The sequence below is a fragment of the Maniola jurtina genome, chromosome 6 (assembly GCF_905333055.1).
Source record: "Maniola jurtina chromosome 6, ilManJurt1.1, whole genome shotgun sequence".
NCBI lineage: Eukaryota > Metazoa > Arthropoda > Insecta > Lepidoptera > Nymphalidae > Maniola > Maniola jurtina.
The window spans coordinates 5,316,685-5,337,417 of record NC_060034.1 but is presented as its reverse complement, the minus strand read 5'-3'; the positions used below and the strand labels follow the sequence as shown (position 1 = coordinate 5,337,417).

The following is a 20,733-nucleotide window of genomic DNA, read 5'->3' as shown; positions in this document are numbered from 1 at the left end:
TTTAAGATTTAAATGTAAAATTACAAATGTTAGAATTAAAAGGTTTATTACCATAATTTTATGCTATTCTGTGATTCCAGATTATATTAGGTATGATTGTTTAATATTTATACTTCGTATGATACTATTGACGAATCAATATATTATGAATAAGAGCACAATCACTTGTTTTATTTTGAGAATACTTATGACTTATTTATAGACGGATTCAAATAAATAAATTATGGGTCCAAAATTATTTCTATATATTTTTATTTTTAAGATGGAATACTGAAAGAGACAATGCTATAATTTAATTTTTTATCGTTTACCTATAAAAAGCTTTGCACAAGATATATTAATCAAATGATACAATGAAATTGATTAAACAGGATCTTTCATTGGAAATAAATACTTTAGATAAGATACTCGAAAACAAGTTATGTGTAAAACATAGCGAACTGTTGCCAAATTCTATTCGTTGTATCATTTGCGGGCCATCTAATTGCGGGAAAACGAATGTTATGCTTAGTTTATTATTACATACAAATGGACTAAAGTTTAGAAATATATATCTTTATTCCAAAACAGCATTTCAACCAAAATACAAATTTTTGAGTGTTGTTCTCAAAAGCATTCCAGAAGTAAATTTTTTTGTTTTTGAAGACAATAACATTATTCATCCTAACGAAGCTTTATCAAACTCGATTATTATATTCGATGACGTTGTCTGTGAAGATCAAACCAACATACGTAACTATTTTGCCATGGGAAGACATAAGCAACTTGATTGTTTCTACTTGACACAAACGTACTCTAAGATTCCTAAACAATTGTTACGTGACAACGCGAATTTCCTAATTTTATTCAAGCAAGATGATGTCAATCTAAAACATATATTTGATGAGCATATTAATTCAGATATGTCTTGGTTTAAATTTAAAGATCTCTGTGCAATGGTGTGGAAGAAACCTTACGATTTTTTAGTTATTAATAAAGATTGTTCTATAAACAAAGGAAGATACAGAAAAGCATTCGACACTTTTATTAAATTTGACTAAGATTTCGTAAAACCTATTATACTTATATAATTATGGAGGGAAAAGAAGAAAGTCATAAATAAATATTACTCTATAGCTAGCACACGTAAATTTAGTGTCATGGATCAAAGTCTTAAACAACAATTAGTGCACTCAGTAAATTCTATAAGAAATAAATTAAAACATATACGTAATGCAGAGGATCAAACTAATTTGGTGCTGAATAGAATATTTAAACCTATAACCGAGCCGTTAAAGGTTTTAAACGATAAACCTAAACTTACAAATTTAAATAACAAGTTAAATAAAGGAACAAATGAACTTATGGGTTCTGAAAACACTATTCAAACAAAAAATAAAGATAGTAAGAGTAATAAGTTAAATAATGAAGATTTAGAAATAAATTCAGAATATAATGAAGATAAAATTGATAGTGTTCATAAGTCAAAACAGACAGATTTGGATGTGTCGTTACAGAAGGATGATATTATAGATATATATGACAGTATGGACATACCGTTCGGAATACGAAAGGAACAAGATAAAAATTTAATGATTGGAGATTCAGTTGTACGATTCACTAAAAATGAAAATGCTTTAACTGGGGATAAATCTATAATGATCAACATTGGCGGGCGTTCATATGAATTGACTCCTGGCCTTAAAGAACTATTGCTACGCAAGAAACCTAATTTATCAATTATCTTAGAGACAGATAAATTGGTTTACAAAGATATTTTACATCACACTAATGCACATAAGAGAGACTATAATGCTTATAGGCAAATTAAAGGTGATAAAGGTACAAAATATCGAGAAATCATAAAGCCATTATTTTTTGAGTCAAAGAGTAATGCGAAGCAAGGAGGTAAATTACCTACACTAAAAAAGTATAAATCTAATATAGATTTAGTATATTGGGATAATCCTAATGAATTAGTTGACAGGTTAAAATTACTAATTGCCTCAAAACAGGCTGGCAATAGTAATCACGACAATGAGATTATATCAATAATTGAAGAATTAAAAGAAGCCGATATCATTAAAGAATAAAAATGGTTGCACTACGAACAGTTATTTAGTATTCAATTGGTTCTCAAAGATGAACGTAGATATTTTCGGGCACCCTTTATATAAAAAACCAAAAATTGACGATACAGTGTTTATTAATAAATGCCCTCTGAAAGTATTAAGTGATGGCAATTTAAATGCTAGCAATAAAATAATAAAAAACTTGCATATTCCTGTTGATGCCAATGATAGTGTGACAAAAGAATATGTCGATAATTCTATCTCAGACTACAAGAAAGAATTAACAACTGTGAATGATCTAGTTACAAATTTAATCACTAGAATAACTCAATTAGAAAACATCGTTAAGGGTAATTTTCATAAAAATGAGCAAGTTAGACGTGATAAACGAAATACATAAATATGCAAGGGTAAATTTTCCTCGGAGACGAGTAGAAATGAGGGACATAGATGACCTGTGGCAAGCCGATTTGATAGATATGCAGTTTGTATCTAAGGAAAATTTAGGTTATAAATACATTTTGGCAGTTATTGATACTTTTTCAAAATATGCTTGGGCCATTCCATTAAAATGTAAAAGAAAAGAAGATGTGTGTAAAGCATTTAAGATAATATTAGAAAAAGGACGTAAACCTAAAAACTTACAAACTGATTTTGGTACTGAATTTTATAACGATAAATTCAAAAATTTGACTAGTATATTTAATATAAATCATTATTCAACTTACACTACAAAAAAGGCATCAATTGTTGAGAGATTTATCAGAACACTCAAATCAAAATTGTACAAAGAGTTCAGTCTAAAAGGAAAATACAAGTGGAATGATGGTACCTTGAGTAAAATAATTAGTGAATACAACAATACACATCACCGTACTATTAATCGAAAACCGTGCGAAGTCGATACAAGTAATAAAAGAAAGATTTTAGAAAAATATCAATTTCAAAAACATCAATCAAAAGTTGGAAATCGATTCAGTTGTTTGAAAGTAGGGGATTTTGTGCGTGTAAGTAAACACAAAAGTATGTTTGAAAAGGGATATACACCGAATTGGTCGACGGAACTATTTAAAATTAGTAAAGTGAATGAAACAAATCCGATTACATATCTGATAGAAGATTCTAGAGGTCAGCCAATTTTAGGTGCATTTTATTCTCAAGAATTACAGAAAACAAAACATCCGAATATATACCTTGTGGAAAAAGTACTAAAAAAAAGAGGAAACAAACTATTTGTAAAATGGCTAGGACTACCTGTCGATGAAAATAGTTGGATTGATAAGACTAATATTATTCTATAAGTTTAAATAAAATAACTATTTAAACAGACACGTTTTATCAGTTTAATCAGTATATTAAAGATTATGAACAAGAGCAGTGTCTTAAATTGGTTTATTAATCATTTGCCTTTTGAACTCCATCTACCCGGATATAACTATTGTGGACCAGGTACAAAATCGTACAAAAAGAAAGGCATTAACCAGTTGGACGAATATTGTAAAGAACACGACATAGCCTATCAGCAATCATCTGATTTGAGTGATCGGCATAAAGCTGATATAAAACTGATGAACATGGCACGGAACCGCATAACAGCATCAGATGCCAGCTTAGAAGAAAAGATAGCAGCACATATAGTTAATAAAGCGATGATAGCGAAAGTTAAATATGGAGCCGGTTTAGGAATTAACAAAGCAGCAAAAGATATAAGTGGTGGTGGATTAAAGAAACAATTGAAATATATCATATCTCACACAAATAAACATCTTAAAAAATTAAAACCAAAGGGTAAAAATATGGCGATAAAGTTGGCAATGGCAGCTGCTAAGGAACTAGCAACAAACACTACAGTAAAGATTCCTCGTATTATTCCTATTCCGAAAACGGGAGGGTTTCTACCATTGATACCTATTCTTGCTGGGCTATCTGCCGTGGGTAGTTTAGCTGGTGGTGCATCGGGTATAGCTAAAGCTATTAATGATTATAAAGCAGCTGAAAAACGTTTGAATGAGTTAAAAAGGCACAATGAAAAAATAGAATCATTATCTATTGGAAAAGGATTAAGCGTTAAACCTTTTAAGGAAGGTTTCGGAATTTATGTATCTAGTAAAAAAAACTAAATAGTCGGCTACCCAATAGAGCTCTTACTAATATAGATATTATGAATTATTCAAGCAGTATTCCTTATTTTCGAGGAGTATTTATGAGAGATGAGCTACCTAAACATCCTCATAAGAAAGAATGTGGTATCGTTAATTTAGATAGCTCAAAAAATCCTGGCAGTCATTGGGTAGCTTACGCAAAATACAATAATCATATCGAGTACTTTGACAGTTATGGTAATTTAAAACCACCAAAAGAATTAATTCAATATGTTGGTTCCGAAATGTATTATAATTATGAAAACATTCAGCGTAATCATCCATATAATTGTGGACACTTGTGTTTAAAGTTTTTGAACAAATTTTGGCATGATAAGAAAATAAATAAATAGATCGTAAGCACTTCGTATTGTTTAGTGTGTTATCATGTCTATTGCAATAACCATCACGGGCAAAAGACCATTACTTGAATCAAGTTTTCAACCTCCTCTTAACATAGACGATAAATATGAGTGTGGCTTAATTTATTTTTCAGCTCTCAATTCAATCCCCAACATTAATGAGAGCAATAATGTATTTGCTTATGGCAATGGTAAAAAATTAAAAATACCGTGTGGTGCTTATGGCCTATATGATATAGCTGATTACATTCGAAGTCAAGTCACAGATTGTGATATAATAATCAAACCAAATAACAACACATTAAAATGTTTAATATTTTGTTCTAATACGATGAACTTTGATGAAGATAATAGCATAGGATCGATATTGGGTTTTCCAAATGTTAAATTAGAAGCAAATAAATGGCACGAATCTCAGAACCCAGTCAACATTCTTCCTTTGTCCGTGATAAGAGTCGAATGTGATCTAATAAAGGGGTCATATACTAACGGATTTCCATCTCATATTTTATATGAATTTGTGCCGAACGTTCCACCTGGGTATAGATTTATAGAAGTACCGAAAAGTATTATTTACTTTCCTGTGAATAAAAATATCATATCATCAATAAATATAAAAATTCTTGACGAACAAGGTCGGTACATTGATTTCAGAGAAGAGTGTTTCAACCTACGTCTCCATTTGAGAAAACAGGATGATTGTGTTTAATAAAAATTCAAATACTTTAACAAAACGTATTACTACTCCTCGAGTTGAGCAACGTTACAGACGTATTAAATCTTATAAAACACTTACAAGAAGTAATAAAGAGTTTCTTCGCTCGTTAGGATTTAAATTAAGATGAATATACTCCAGGTTACTGATATTCCACAATTTGATAACTCTATCGAAAGTTATGAAATTCACACATATAGCCCTTATAATAATAGTTTTAAAGAAAATGATGAGATTCGGATCCCTATACACCAACAAGATATTTACATATTGCCATCTGCCAGTTTTATTTATATCGAAGGAAAAGCAACGATTATTGGTAAAGACCATAAACCCATTAATACACCCGTTGAGTTTACTAACAATGCAATGATGTTTTTGTTTCAAGACATTAGATATGAGATAAATGGTGTTGAAATAGATCGTATTAAGAATCCTGGAATAACAACAACAATAAAATCGCTTATATCTATGAATACCGGTCAAAGTAAAGTCGCAGCAATATGGGGTTGGAACATGAATGGATTCAAAAGTAATGACGGTTCCTTCAGTCTAATTATTCCATTAAATAAAATAATGGGATTTGCTGAAGACTATAATAAAATAATTATAAATTGTAAACATGAACTGGTTTTAAATCGAAGCAATTCTAATTTAAACAGCGTGAAATTAGATGATGCTCACGACATACAAATTAATATAGAAAGAATACAATGGCGTGTTCCGCAGGTGAAAGTATCAGATCGCGAAAGACTAACGTTGCTGAAAATATTAGAAAAAGACAAACCTATTCAGTTAGCTTTCAGAAACTGGGATTTATATGAATATGCATTTTTGCCTAGAACTACAAAACATTCTTGGGCAGTCAAAACTGTTTCACAGTTGGAAAAGCCTCGGTATGTTATATTAGGACTACAAACTAACAGAAAAAACAAAAAGTCTTTAGATAGTTCTTTGTTTGACCATTGTAAAGTAAGTAATGTAACATTATTTCTAAATTCACAATATTATCCTTATGAATCACTAAATCTTAAATTTGATGAAAATAAATATAGTATATTATATGAAATGTATACAAAGTTTCGTCAGTCTTACTACAACGTTCCTGTGGACCCACTGCTTGATATGTTAAATTTTAAAGATAAAGCACCGCTTTTTATTATTGATTGTTCAAGACAAAACGAAAATTTAAAAAGTGGACCCGTGGATGTGCGATTAGAAATAGAATGTTCGCAAGATATCCCTGAAAATACAACTGCTTACTGTCTTATTATTAACGACCGGTTAATAGAATATAAGCCGTTGAGTAATATAGTGCGAAAAATATCATGAATGCCATAATAGTAGATGTCCAAGGATTTAAAACTGATGAAAATGAGTTTATTTTAAAAGAAATTGCTATTCATTGTAATAACCGCATACAAACTTTCCTGATCAAATCACCATATCCATTTTATGATTTGACTAAAATTGAAAGACGGCATGTTAGTTGGATTGAAAGAAATAGAGGAATTCTTTGGAATGAGGGATACATACCGTATTCGAACTGTAAACATATTATTCAGAAGATTTTACAAAATAAAACAATTTATGTCAAAGGTATTGAAAAACGGTTATGGTTAATGCAAATGTTACAAAATAGCACAATTTATAATTTAGAAGATAAAGAGTGCCCAAATTTGTTAAGTTTACATGAAAAATATAATATGGCAAGTGATTCATATAGTTGTATTTTTCATACTAAAATATGCGCATTAAAAAATGTACTATGTTTAAGAAAATGGTGTTTAGAGAATAAAATTTTGTACTGAAGTTCGGTTGTTTTATTATCCGTATATATTATACTACCTCCGTAGTCACTCAGCGAATTTGAATGAAGTATCTATTCAGCATTCATGCATTCGAATGAAGTATCTATTCAGTATTCATGCATTCGAATGAAGTATCTATTCAGTATTCATGCATTCGAATGTAGTATCTATTCAATATTCATGCATTCGAATGAAGTATCTATTCAGTTTTCATTCATTCGAATGAAGTAACTATTCAGTATGCATGCATTCGAATGAAGTATCTATTCAGTATTCATCCATTCGATGAAGTATCAGTATTCAAGTACTCGATTATATCCATTATACAGTATTCAAGTATTCAAATATATCCATTATTCAGTATTCAAGTATTCAAATATATCCATTATTCAGTATTCAAGTATTCAAATATACCCATTATTCAGTATTTAAATATGGTATCATTCACTATTCAAGCATTCGAATACTACCATTTTCAGTATTCAAAATGTAGGAATTGGATTATCTGGATTAGGGATCATTCGAATGAATGAATGATCCCTGATCCAGATAAGCCAATTCCTATCTACTCCCCCGACCCAAAAAGAGGGTTGTAATATAAGTTTGACGTGTGTATCTGTCTGTGGCGTCGTAGCTCCTAAACTAATTAGCCGATTTTAATTTAGATTTTTTTGTTTGAAACGTGGCTTGATCGAAAGTGTTCTAAGCTGTAATCCAAGAAAATCGGTTCAGCCGTTTTAAAGTTATCAGTTCTTTTCTAGTTACTGTAACCTTCACTTATGTCGGGGGTGTTATAAATTTTTAATTTACAAACTTACAAATTAATTTACAAAGTTTCTTTTTTTTTATACAATTCTTTGGAGATAACCTTTTTCCAGATTTAGGTTTCATATTAATTCGCTTGATTATAATATAAAAATTAAACAGGTAAGTGCATATATATAGTTGAGTGCTCACACGTTAAACTTTCATATGAAATATCTAGAACCGAACCGCCTCCTTCTATTAAGCCGAAGGTCTTTTCAACTAGTCCCATTAATTACCTTTTGAATTGTTATTGGGAACTAAATGGTCGTCTACGCCTTTCTATTCACTTCCAATCATTTTAATAGCTTCTAGTATGTAGTAGTTAAGTGATAAAAGTTATTTATAAAAATAGCAAGTTACGAAATAGTTAACTAATAATAAGTAGTCTAGTTAGGCAAGATAATGTAAAATTATTGAGAAAGATCAATTATTTATTAGTTTAAATATTTCTAATCTTAGAAAATTGTAATTTTCTGTTTACTGTTTGTACATAAACCACGCAATTACAGAAACGATTGCCATAGACAAAACTTTCTCAGTTTGAAAGAATATCGTCTTCATCCTCGTCAACCGTTAGACGTAGGTATCTGCCTGCTAAATATGTATGGGCTCATTGTCGGATAAACATAAAACAACGGCTAGTTATAAAATTAATTACACTATAACTATACAACCCATTTCCGCCCCACTACTGAGTACGGGTCTCCTCTCAGAATGAGAAGGGTTTAGGCCATAGTCTGCCACGCTAGGCCAATGCGGATTGGCAGACTTCACACACCTTTGAGAACATGGAGAACTCTCAGGCATGGAGGTTTCCTCACGATGTTTTTCCTTCACCGTTAAAGCAAGTGATATTTAATTGTTTAAAACGCACATAACTGAAAAGTTAGTGGTGCGTGCCCGGGATCGAACCCCCGACCTCCGATTAGGAGGCGGACGTTCTAACCACTAGGCTATCACAGCTTGATGATAACTATACAGTGAACAAAATCGTATCAAAGCTTTTTGCATTTAAACTCAAACATGCAGAAATTAGCATTTTCTAATATTAGGTATCTGACTAATGTCAACTATAAAGCCAAGTCGTGAGAAGACAATTACTTCTGTCTCTAAAGTATAGGTAAACACATAATAGATCTTTGGATAATGTGATTGTTGAATTCCAAGTGAGTTGTTTAATACCAATCACATGGCAGAACCTTCACCTAGCCAGCTATCAAGGTTATGCCACAGGTCATGCGGTAACTTAGACCTGTTTAGCATGAAGGTTCTATAGATAAAAGGTTCTATAGGTTTTCTGGTGCAGTTGTGAGACTGAGTTCATAAATGAACAGGCAAGAAGTCCTAATTTCGGTTTCCAGTTGGGTCAAGTATTTTTTAGGTTTCCATACCTCAAAAAGCAAAAGGAATCCTTATAGGATCACTTCGTTATCTGTCGTGTGTGTCAAGAAAAGGGAATGAAAGCCTATAATATGGTACTTGCCGTTGACCTAGGATCATGAAAGGTAGGTAGCAACTAGCAATGTCTTTGTGGTTGTACCCCAAAAAAAATCTTATACGATACGGAACTCTACGTGTGCGAGTTTGGCTCGCACTTGACCGGTTTTTTAGATTGATTTAAGTCGGTCGGTAACTTCGTCATCGTCTTCGTAATTATTGTCAACCAATTAGGCGTCTACTGCTGGACATAGATGGGTCTTTTGTATAGGACTTTGCGTCGCTTGAATTCACCGGTTTAACTTCAGTTGTGGCTAATAAGTAATTAAGTACCCGATACGACAGATGAAGGTCTATCTATCTACGAATCTGGAATCTCAAGTTCGTATTTTGATTAGTCAATTTAGAAAGTTTTAGTGTCTATGTCGGTTAGATCAAGTTTAGATTGATTTCAGTTTTGAAAAAAAATAATTGTGATAGTCGTTTTATTATTTTTTACTAAAAATGTAAGTACCTAATTTTTTTTACGTATATTATGAAAGATAACGGAAGCTGACATCAAGTTTTTTCGTTACGATGCAGATGTATTTGTTTATATAATAACAAATGTAGGACATTCTATTAAAATGTTTTGAAATGGCCACTCTTAAAAATGTTTGCAATGTCATGGTCACTACCGAACGCACTTATCTTATCTTGCATGTATCTAATTGACATGTGTTCAATTGTTATTCGGGGTTAAAGTTTTAAAGAAACACTTGCCACTGAAGGCGGTTTTGTTTATGATCTTATGATGCATAGTATATTACTCTGTTTATTTCATCCTCATTACCTGGATTTGTGGTATTTGCAGGCAGATCCGGGAATCAGCTTCCACCTGATGTTCCTTTAAAACACATACCTATTCAAAGGTGGATAAATGTTACGATTTCGGTGGTGGGGTGGTCGTCAAAGTGAGTGTTCTAACTTCAAAGTTATTCTTTTTAACCTCCGACCAAAAAAGAGGGGTGTTATAAGTTTGACGTGTGTATCTGTCTGTGGCATCGTAGCTCCTAAACAAATGAACCGATTTTAATTGTTTTTTTGATCTGAAAAGTGGCTTGATCGAGAGTGTTCTTAGCTATAATCCAAGAAAATCGGTTCAGCCGTTTGAAAGTTTTCAGCTCTTTTCTAGTTACTGTAAACCTTCACTTGGCGGGGGTGTTATAAATTTTGTAATTTACACTTGTGTAACCGTCGATTCATTGATTTTAGAAGAGATCCTAGTTTTGCTTATTTTGTAGTGTACGGGTAACAGGTGTATCTAAACGGAATCAAGTGCTTGTTAGTTCTGTTTTCAATAATTTATATGCTTGGTTTTGTATGTTAAAGAGTACTAACTAGACTGACTGTATTGACTAGATTGGTAAATCTAATCTAATTCCGTTCTAATCAATTTGCGGCGTTGGCTAACAAAGATTGGGCTGATAAGGTTTGTTAGGTTGTACCTATCTAAAAACTGGAAACCTTTCAAATTAGGGCCATGAATATTAAATAGACCTTGAGTGATAATATGCAATGAATTAGAATAATGTCGGGAAATAGACAAAGAATGAAAGGAAACTTTATAACTTGGGTAACTTTAGAAAATGTTTTTGAGGCAAACACTTCATAATTATACCACAATGTTTTTTTATAGGCCATGGGCGAGTGAAAAGTTAACGAAAAGTTAGATAAACCCAATATATATATGCAAATACTCCGTAGTTCTCTTTATGTCCAGATTTTAAAAAAGATATAGGACTTCCAGTCATTTGGAGAATTAACCTCAAGAAGGTGGCGGGAAGCAGGTGGTTGCATAAAGTCAAGGACAATATTTGTTGAGGTGTTCTTGAAAAGGATCTTTGTACAGTTATGGTCGGTTGATAAATGAATAGAAGGCGATAATAGTTACATGTGTTGTTAGTGTCCTGAATACCTCCAAATAATCAAGTGCTATTCAAGGGTCACTGATTGACAATGAACTCAAAATATCTACCGATAATTTCGGCTTTATCTATTAATGTTGATCCATTGTCCAATATTCATAACAGCTCGTTTTAATGTCTTGATTTGATCGATACACGAAGACCCATTGTTAAATACCAGTGCTTTGAAGGTGAAAAGAAAACACACTATTAGAACTCAAGGTGATACTGTGACATTTAAGCAAATTATCACTAAGGGCTTAGGCAGACAATGAGCGATTATAATACATATTATGTCTTACGCGAATCCTTGTAATACGAAGGCGAATACACTGAGAAATTACCACAAAAATGACTAAACCTAAATTTAAAAAATATAAGTAATTTTATTATCATAAAACTGTGCTAGTAGTATTCGTAGGAATAAACAATCACAAGATCTTCATTAATCTTTCTTTGTTAGAATGAATATTAATTTCTCCAATGAAAAGATTTCCAAGACATATTCGAGCTCATATAATAGCTGTCTTCGGGAAACTGGAGTCAATGTTCTAAGCATATTCAATGCCTAGTTGATTAATAATACTTAATTAAACTACTATTATAGATCCTTTTGTCAAGACCCCCGGTGTGACACCGCAGGGTAATAAGGTTATGATTGAAAATTCGATCGTTTCAAAAGAAGTCGGGATACCTTTATAGGATCTCTTTAGACTACAATTTGAGCCTTACAATTTGACTTTATAGGATATCTATCTGGTGATTATCGTAGCCATTTCTCAAATTGTATGTAATCTCTACAATTGAGACAGGATAATATTACATTATAATAGCCAAGAGGCTAAAAACATGAATGAAACCAAAAGGGATGTGAATTAAACCACCTCTGAGTGGATTTACAGGAATTTTCCTGTAAATCAACTCAGAGGTGGAGCTCAAGATAACCTGGAACAGCTTCACACCGAACACCGAGGTACTGGAATTGGTCCAAAAAGAGAGAGATCTCATGTCCATCATCATGCGAAGGAAGCTCGCTTTCTTTGGGTATTTACAGAGAGACAATTCTCATTCCCAAGATTAGTGTCGGAAAGGAGAATTGCAGGCAAAAGAGCTCAAGGTCACCAAAGACGCAAATGGTTGGATGATATAAGGGAGTGGACAGGGCTCAGTTACCCATAGAGAAGCTTATCGAATGATGACCGCCAAACTTCGTTTCGAAGAAGGCACGCGATGATGATGATGATGATGACGAGTGTCAGACATGTTCTGTGAAGATTGTTTCTTAAACCATGCCCAACAATAAACGTTGAAATCCCAGCCTCTGAGTAATCTTAAGAGGCCTAGTGTGCCCAATAAAAACGTGCATCGGTTGAAAAGTTAAGACGTTGCAAGTCGACACAGCTTTGATGTAGAATCGACACAGTCACGATTATTGTCGTGAAAAATTAATGCAACTATGGTCGAAATAATTTTCGATCTATTTTTGGGTTTGTATTATCACTTGAAGGTTATACCTACAGCTAAAATGGTGCCCATGACGAATTCCATGCCTTAATGGGAATGCGTTGCAGGTTTTTGTGTCGAAATGCCTTTTGGTGAATTAGTTCAGCGTATTAGGTACCTGTAACTGTTTGAATCGCGTTTGTGATAGAGCTATAAAAATACATTCAAAATCCTATGTCCCGCCTAGGTTTTTATGATTTAGCGTGCTGATACTATGCCATTTAGGGTTTATCGATTACGGATAAATAGATAAATTTTTTTTTTATTTTATACAATTAAACTTTTATAAGAACTTTTGAATCGTTAAATGCATCTACCACTGATTCGGAATGCCTTATAATATGATACGTGTCTATATATTATATAAGAAATATTTTGTTCGTTACATAATGGTCTAAGAGCCAGTGCGTGCCAGACTTGCGTTATTTTATGAAAGCTGAAAATTTCTCTGCGTATTGTCTCCAATACAGGGAGCAAATTAGCAACTATGAAGCTTGGATCATGGTGGCTATGATGCGAGATAACAGGTAATAAAGGTGTAAAAAATCTTACGTCAAAGTATAAAGCCTAATTTTGTTATACTTTGTTCGGAATACTATTAGAAATCACGTCATGCACTTGACCTTGACAGACGCCCTTAAAGTTTTAAAGTTTAAGGATGTTTGAGGAGTTAGTTATTGGCTGGACGCATATTAACTACTTCTTTTCTGCAGCTGGATTTTAAGCAGCTTAGGTCTTCATCAAGACGCTCGAAAATGCTGAGGTTTTGAAGCATTTGAGCATTTCATAGATATTGTAGTAAAACTTATTTAAACCTTACCTTATTTAAACGTTGTCGCTAAAGCGGCTAGATGTTCAGGTGATAAGAAGCTAATATGCCACAAACGAATGCTCAATGAATTCATTAAAGTCCAGCATACTTTATATCGCGTAGAGGTCTATCTGTACAACGCATTAATTTGAGAATTATTCTGAACAAACTTTTTTGCAGACTGCAACTTGTTTTTTTGCAAAATATGTTAAGTGTTTAGTATACATATTTGGAGTTCTGTGTTACTGACTTTGAGAGCTTCATAGAACACAACTTTTATTTGTAATAGCTATAGGTAAGTATTTATTTTGTTTAATAATATCATAGGTACATGCAACCGGTGACCCCGCCGTACAAACGAAGGAAGCACAACTATCGACCCACTATCGACCAAATCTCTGTAATTACACGTCACGCACACAAACTCAACATAAATTCTACGAAACTGGCCACTTAACACCTTCCGATACGCATTTGACACAACGTAGTGATTATATTTTTTTGTTTGACACTTCAATGAAATAATTTAATTTTAAATCGTATCGTAATCGTGCTGTGCAAATTACACAACTTCAAATTGAAGTCTAGGGTTGTCAGAAAATAAATGGGGTAATTTTGCCTAAAAATGAGCAATTTTTTTTTCATTATATTTAGACAAATTTATATTTTATTTTTGATGACAATCATAATATAACTAAGCGAAAAAGGCTGTTTTGTTAATTAAAAGATTTTAAATTGATATTGAAATTTAACTAAAACAAAACTTATTACTAAATTGTAGTACATTTAATATACCAGTCTCCGTCATAATAGCTGCATGCCAAATTTATCATGAAGTACCTAGGTACCTACGTAATTGGTGTACTTACCATGTTGTCTTCTATGTTTTTTGTAAATGTATATGTTTGTGTGTGCAATAAAGAAATAAATAAATAGGTAATCAAAATCTTACTACATTAATAATATTATTTAGTTATAGTTAGTCCATGATAGGTAGTAGGCACCCACCAAAACAACCTTAGCGACGAACGGAGGACTCGTCACGCGTGATGTGGTCAAAGATGGGACGCTATACGGATAGCTAGAATATTTATCTTTATTTAGGTATTTTTTAAGGTCATAAATGTCAGAAAACACAAGACAAATAAAATATGAACCCATTTTGAATAAACAACTTTGAATTTGGCTTAGAGAAAAAAAAACCGCTACCCAAGAGCCGCTTTGTGTAATTTGGTAAGAGATCTGCGATATAGGGATGTAAACTTGCCCGGTGTATAACACCAAAAGTAGTGAATAGTCTACTAACCCTGCGAGATACGCTAAATAAAATCGCTAACTGGTACATACTTGGATTATTATTAAATATTTTTAGTGAATATATTGCGTTTTTACATTTGACTTTTTAACTTTTTTATTTTTAACTGTCAGGATACGATTATATAGTAAACATGGTGATGGGCACCCTGTTAAGCAGAGATTTTCAATAAGGCCAGAGGCCCTATACTGTAATTAATCAAAATTATGTAAAAACAGAGTAGGTAAATTTTAATACGTTGCAATCGATAAATTATTATTTTCTAGCATCGAACATCCATCGATTTGTAACTATCATAATAAAGACTAATCTAATGAGATCTCATTTTAAATAATCATCGTGAAAGGGAAAAATAGGGAAAAATAGGAAAATAGGCAAATTTTCATATGTGAATGGTATCATTCCATAACGCACACATACTCATCAACTGACAGTTCCCCTGCTTCATTTGACTTTTCGGAGCATACCATCCTGAGTATTTATTCATCCAAGGGTACATGTCAGTAAATCAAAAAGAGGATAAGATAGAAAAACCAAAATTTTACCTCTGTTTTTGAAAATGGCAGTAGGTACCTATTATGAAACTTCTAGATCCTTTATGAGTAATAATAACTACTTACACACGTTTAAATTGTATACTTATTTGAAGACCTTGAAATTAGTTAAAGAATATTAATTTTCGTTCTGGCAACCTTGCGTTAGTTATTAATTTTAAAAATGTTGATTGTGTATCCTGACAACATGTATCCGCTTCACATTAGTACTGCGCTCGCGCAGCCTATATTTATTTTGGCTAACCTGTTACTTTCAATAACAAGAGGCGTTTCTTCAGTACAGAAAATAAGTTGAATACTTCGAGCAGCACCGGGTGCGCCGTGAAAATGCATAAGCAAAGGAAAGGTCTTAGTCAAAATGAGAAGTGTTTAGGCCATAGCATGCCACACTGGCCAAGTGTGAATTAGCAGGCTTCATAATTATACCTGAACCGCCTGAAATTATACCTGAGATACCTCTGAGAACCTTATGGAAGCTTTCAGTCATGCAGGATTCCTCGCGATGCTTTGTTTCACCGTTAAAGCAAGGTCCTCTCGTGCTTTAAATGGTCTTTCGTGGTTAGTGTCACCTAGGTAAGTTATCATCATCATCATCATTATATCGTCCCATAGCTGGCTGACTACTGAGTATTGGATTACTCTCAGAATGAAAAAGTTTGGCCATAATCCGGCTCGCTGGCCAACTGCGGATTGGCAGACTTCACACATCTTTGAGAACATTATGGAGAACTCTCAGGCGTGCAGGTTTGATTACGATGTTTTACTGCACCGTTAAAGCATTGATATCTGAAAAGTCAGAGGTGTGTGAGCCTTAAGACTATCAGTATAAGTGTGTCTTAAAAGTGCCCACGCACTTGAACTGAACTGCAACTGAACTGCGCGTCGCGTCAGCGCCCCGCACGATATTCTCGGAATAAATTCAAGAATATCGTGCGGGGCGCTGACGCGACGCGCAGTTCAGCTGCAGTTCAGTTCGAGTGCGTGGGCACCTTAAGACTATCACCACTCAATAGGTAAGTAAACAAAGCCATCGGCGTAAGCTCTAGCTAAATTCTATTTTAGATATGTGTCAAGGTGAACGAAAAGTTATTTATATTTTACCCACACTGCTGATTGTGTTTTCTAGTAATTAAAGTTCCAAATTACATATTCGGTATTCGATCATAATAATTGTATATCAATGTCAATACATGCAAATTAAGTTTATAATTGGACAAGAGTTAGCATTGTATTATTGTTAACGCGATCTATCGATCAAAAGCTCGAACAATGCGCAGTTATCGAGTAACAATTAGGGCTGTACCCTTAATGCGTAAATATGATAAATCATGCAAATTTATTTAAACAACAACAAATTTTTACTAAATTGTTTATTTTGTAAGTTATTTAAGTAATAGATTTTATAAAAATACTGACCAACAAATCCGATTACAGAAGATTCAGTAGGTAGGTACGCCAAAATGAGTACCTGAAAAATAAATAAGCAATTTTAATTTATAGATTGTCTTTGTTCTTGTACCTACTGCTGTATTTAAACAATAAAAATATAATTTTCTACTATATTCCACTTGCGAGGATACACTTTGACCAGGTTTGTATAAGTAATTACTTTAACTACTTATTAAAAAAAGAACTTTTCGCCATATTGCGAGGTTTTAGATAATATCAATGTTTTTCTTTTTCTTTTGTTTTATTCTGTTTTATGTCAGCCAAAGCAACAAAATATACTTCATCATTTAATTTGTAGAAGGCAAAAGCATTTCCGTTGCAGGCAGAGTTCATTGACATTCTTACTCTTATGAAACAGTGGGTTTAAATAAAAAGAGCAAATCAGTATAATCGCCCAAATTTATTATATCACTTCACTAAACACACTAATACAAATCACTCATTTCTTTATTACTATTGTTACTTTGTTACTATTTATATAATTTACACTTGTTTACACAAATGGACATAGTTTCAGCTTACAATGCGTACGATAGAACAATAACAATAAAAATGAGCTCGCATGGCTTTATATGGCGTTATCCCCACCGAAGGCATTCGGTAGTAGTGGCTGTCATGGCGGTACTTGGCTATGATTGGCTGTCATGGCGGTAATTGGCTATGATTGGCTGTCATGGCGGTAACTGGCTATGATTGGCTGTCATGGCAGTTAGCTCGGAGCGGCTGGTTTGAATGGCACGTTGCGACGGGCTGTGGCGGCGTGGCGTAACATTCGGCCGTCCTGAAACAACAAATTGCTCCCGCAATGGGAGAACACTTGGTTAACTTTCTAGTAGGCAATAGCTTAATAAGATCTTCAGTTTAAAGTTATTCATTGAAACAGTTGGCACTGTTAGATATAGGTGTTGTGGCCGTAAGGAGCCTGCTCAGGCATGTACAAGCTTCGTAGCCTCAAAGCCCCTTAACAGTTCAGCCTCTAGCAATGCCTACCAGCTTGATTATGAAAATCGACCAGAGTTTATTTTTATCGTAATTCTTGTAGAAACTTGCCACTAAATAACTCAATTCCTTTGTTATAATTAAACGAAAAATTAATCTTGTCAAAGTTACATTATCTAGTTAGCTTTATCCTATCGCTTGGTATCCTTAACCGTCCATATGCCTTGTTACGCATTACCTCCCCGGGCTTACTAATTTTACATCAATAGCAGCATGGCATCGTGACTTGGGTAAATATCAAATCATAGATTGCATATTCATTAGGAGCATTGTTAATAGTCCAAATAATATCAAGTAAGCAGTTTGTCCAATTATATTATTCATTCTCGCTAGGGCCTGTTGCACAACGCATTTAACATGGTCCAATTAGTACCTCGCTTGGCTTGACTAGGCAATTGGCTCGTGGTAGTATCATGGATGTCAAAATATACCTAACTGTTAATCAGTCGACACTCAGAAACTCTAAAATGTCTACTAGTAAAAGCATTCTTATGGTCACTTTATACATTTACTAGGGTGTCCAAATAAGGTGAATTATGTATCATATTTAAGTGTACTAATAGTTTCTATGAAACTGATCGTTTTTGGCCAATTTTTATAATAAGTAGGTGCGTTTGGAACCCTCGTAGCTTTAGTTACGTACTTACGTACGTAATTAATTATCACTATATCGTACAAAAACAATTTCGACCATCAAAAGTAGTACCTACTTTGAATAAATGATTTTGACTTGACTTTGACTTTTGACTTGACAATAACAAATTTTGAAAAGCATCTGTATAACCAAACTGAATTCTTCTGATAAATAAGCGATAGCCTTTCGCTGTCTTACAAAAGGGTCTTTGCAAAATGTGGTCAGTATGAACTCAATAAAATTCTAATCGTGTTAATAAAAGTTTGTGATACAAACTGCAATTTATCTAACTTTAAAACCAAGACGTAAACAAAGCAACATTGTTTAATTAATTAATTAATTACTATCATTTTCAGTGGTAGTTACTATTTTCTATGTTTTACTTCATAGACATTTTTGAAAGAAAAACCGACAACAGACCGGCTTGTAGAAAGGAAATAAATAGCTACTTGTTGAGCTGTGAATGCTATTACCCTGACTTGAAAAGAAATCTCACTTAAATCCTTGCATGGAAATCTTTCAACGAGCAACGAGATGAAAGTACTACTATCGAAAGTAAAACTTGGCTAACGAAAGTAAAACTCGGCTCCCGAAAGTAAAACTTGGCTCCCGGAAGTTAAACTTCGCTGCAGAAAGTAAGACTTGGCTACAGAAAGTAAGACTTGGCTACAGTCTTCACTTCGGTATCTACGTAATAGCGAAAGTAGCTCACGATTGAATTTAGGCAATACAAGATCATCAATCATAAAGGAAAAGTTTTCTATTCTATTCCTATTCCCTACTTTTTAAGATACATAACCAGGCAGGCATACTAACACAAACTGAACTCAAGATATTATGTAAAACGTCAGTCTAGTCGGTTTAGTGAAAATTCTTACGGTACGTCCGGTCCACCTGATGAACGGCACAAAGCTAAATCATATGGTTCAAATTAAAAATACCACTTGAACTTACTACTTACATTATGATTGGACCGACAATCTAAAGGTAGAATGATGAAATTGACTCGATTGAAAGCTTGTAGGCAAAAGTACGTAATATGCTTGGTACCTAAAGAACTACTCTTTTCTAAAATAACAAAAGCATTATCACAACCATAAGGATGTCTAATTGGTAATGGTTATTATTACGTTTCCACCAAGTGCCCGATTCTGCCGACATTACACTACCTATTTGTATGTACTCATACACTGTGCCACTGGCTTGTATATTATACGAGACAGTCCAAGGCCGTGAGTAAGATTTACTTACTGTGCTCACAATCATTCAAAGAATGTGATTTAAACTACAAGTTACAACACGTACGACTTCATGAACACTAACTTTTAGTAAAAATAAAAGAACAGTCATACCATACAACATAAACGCTTAACAGCACTTAACACCCCAAATAAGCAACGGTGCGGCGGCATGTAGATACCCACAGGCTGCAACCCTGCATCGTTACGCGCCACGATGAGGTGCTTCGCAGCGACGTGCTCGGCATCAGGCCACAGAGTAAGGCATCAGTGGTGACCATCGCAGGCGATGACGTTTGCACTTCACGAACTCACCAAAAATTCCGAGAAAAGAAAGATAAGCACAATATTATTGTTTGACTACAAGTAGCTCCCGGTTGATTCATAAAGTACGTCTGCCTCTATTATGAGGATCTATATTCATATTACATACCAATCCTATAACCACATGAAAATCAATTTCACAAGAAACCCAAAAGTCAACGTCATAAAATAATTCGATTTTACATTCGAATTGCGATCGCCATGCTTTATGCAAAACAAAGTTTGAGCACACTGAAAGTGTTTAGCAACCGATTCTGACGTAAATGATAATAATGTGCCAATAAAAATAATTTATAGGTACCCTACACGTACCCCCTGTTGTCTGTATGACTGCAGCGGGAATATCACCGACGACGCGAAAAATATACCCTTAAAGCTTTATAGTACCTTGCACTGACTGACCCTTGTACAAATAAAAACACTAATAGCGTCAAAGCTTATTTCTTAAAAACTACTGGCTGAGATTCGCGGGTAGTCTGAGAACTATTATTACCATCCGATATACTAGATTTTTTTAAATTAATTGTTACCAAAGTAAGGATTAGGCGTTTAATCAGTATGTATTTGTGTCAGTTCGTAACCACTCAACAACTTTAACAGATTATGATAAATGATACGTCATTCGTCTTGATGGCG

General features: G+C 33.6%; 1 protein-coding gene across 4 annotated transcripts in view; it reads right to left on the bottom strand.

Annotated features, from left to right (window-relative positions):
- The window catches only part of LOC123866535, a 198,845-nt gene that overhangs the window by 95,200 nt on the left and 82,912 nt on the right, over window positions 1-20,733 (bottom strand). For 3 of the 4 annotated variants that reach the window (XM_045908178.1, XM_045908181.1, XM_045908179.1), the window contains one exon: window positions 16,870-16,921. The exons of the other annotated variant lie outside the window; for it this stretch is intronic. The gene's annotated coding sequence lies outside the window, so the exon portion shown is untranslated. The remainder of the gene's footprint in view (window positions 1-16,869; window positions 16,922-20,733) is intronic. 4 annotated transcript variants of the gene reach the window in all.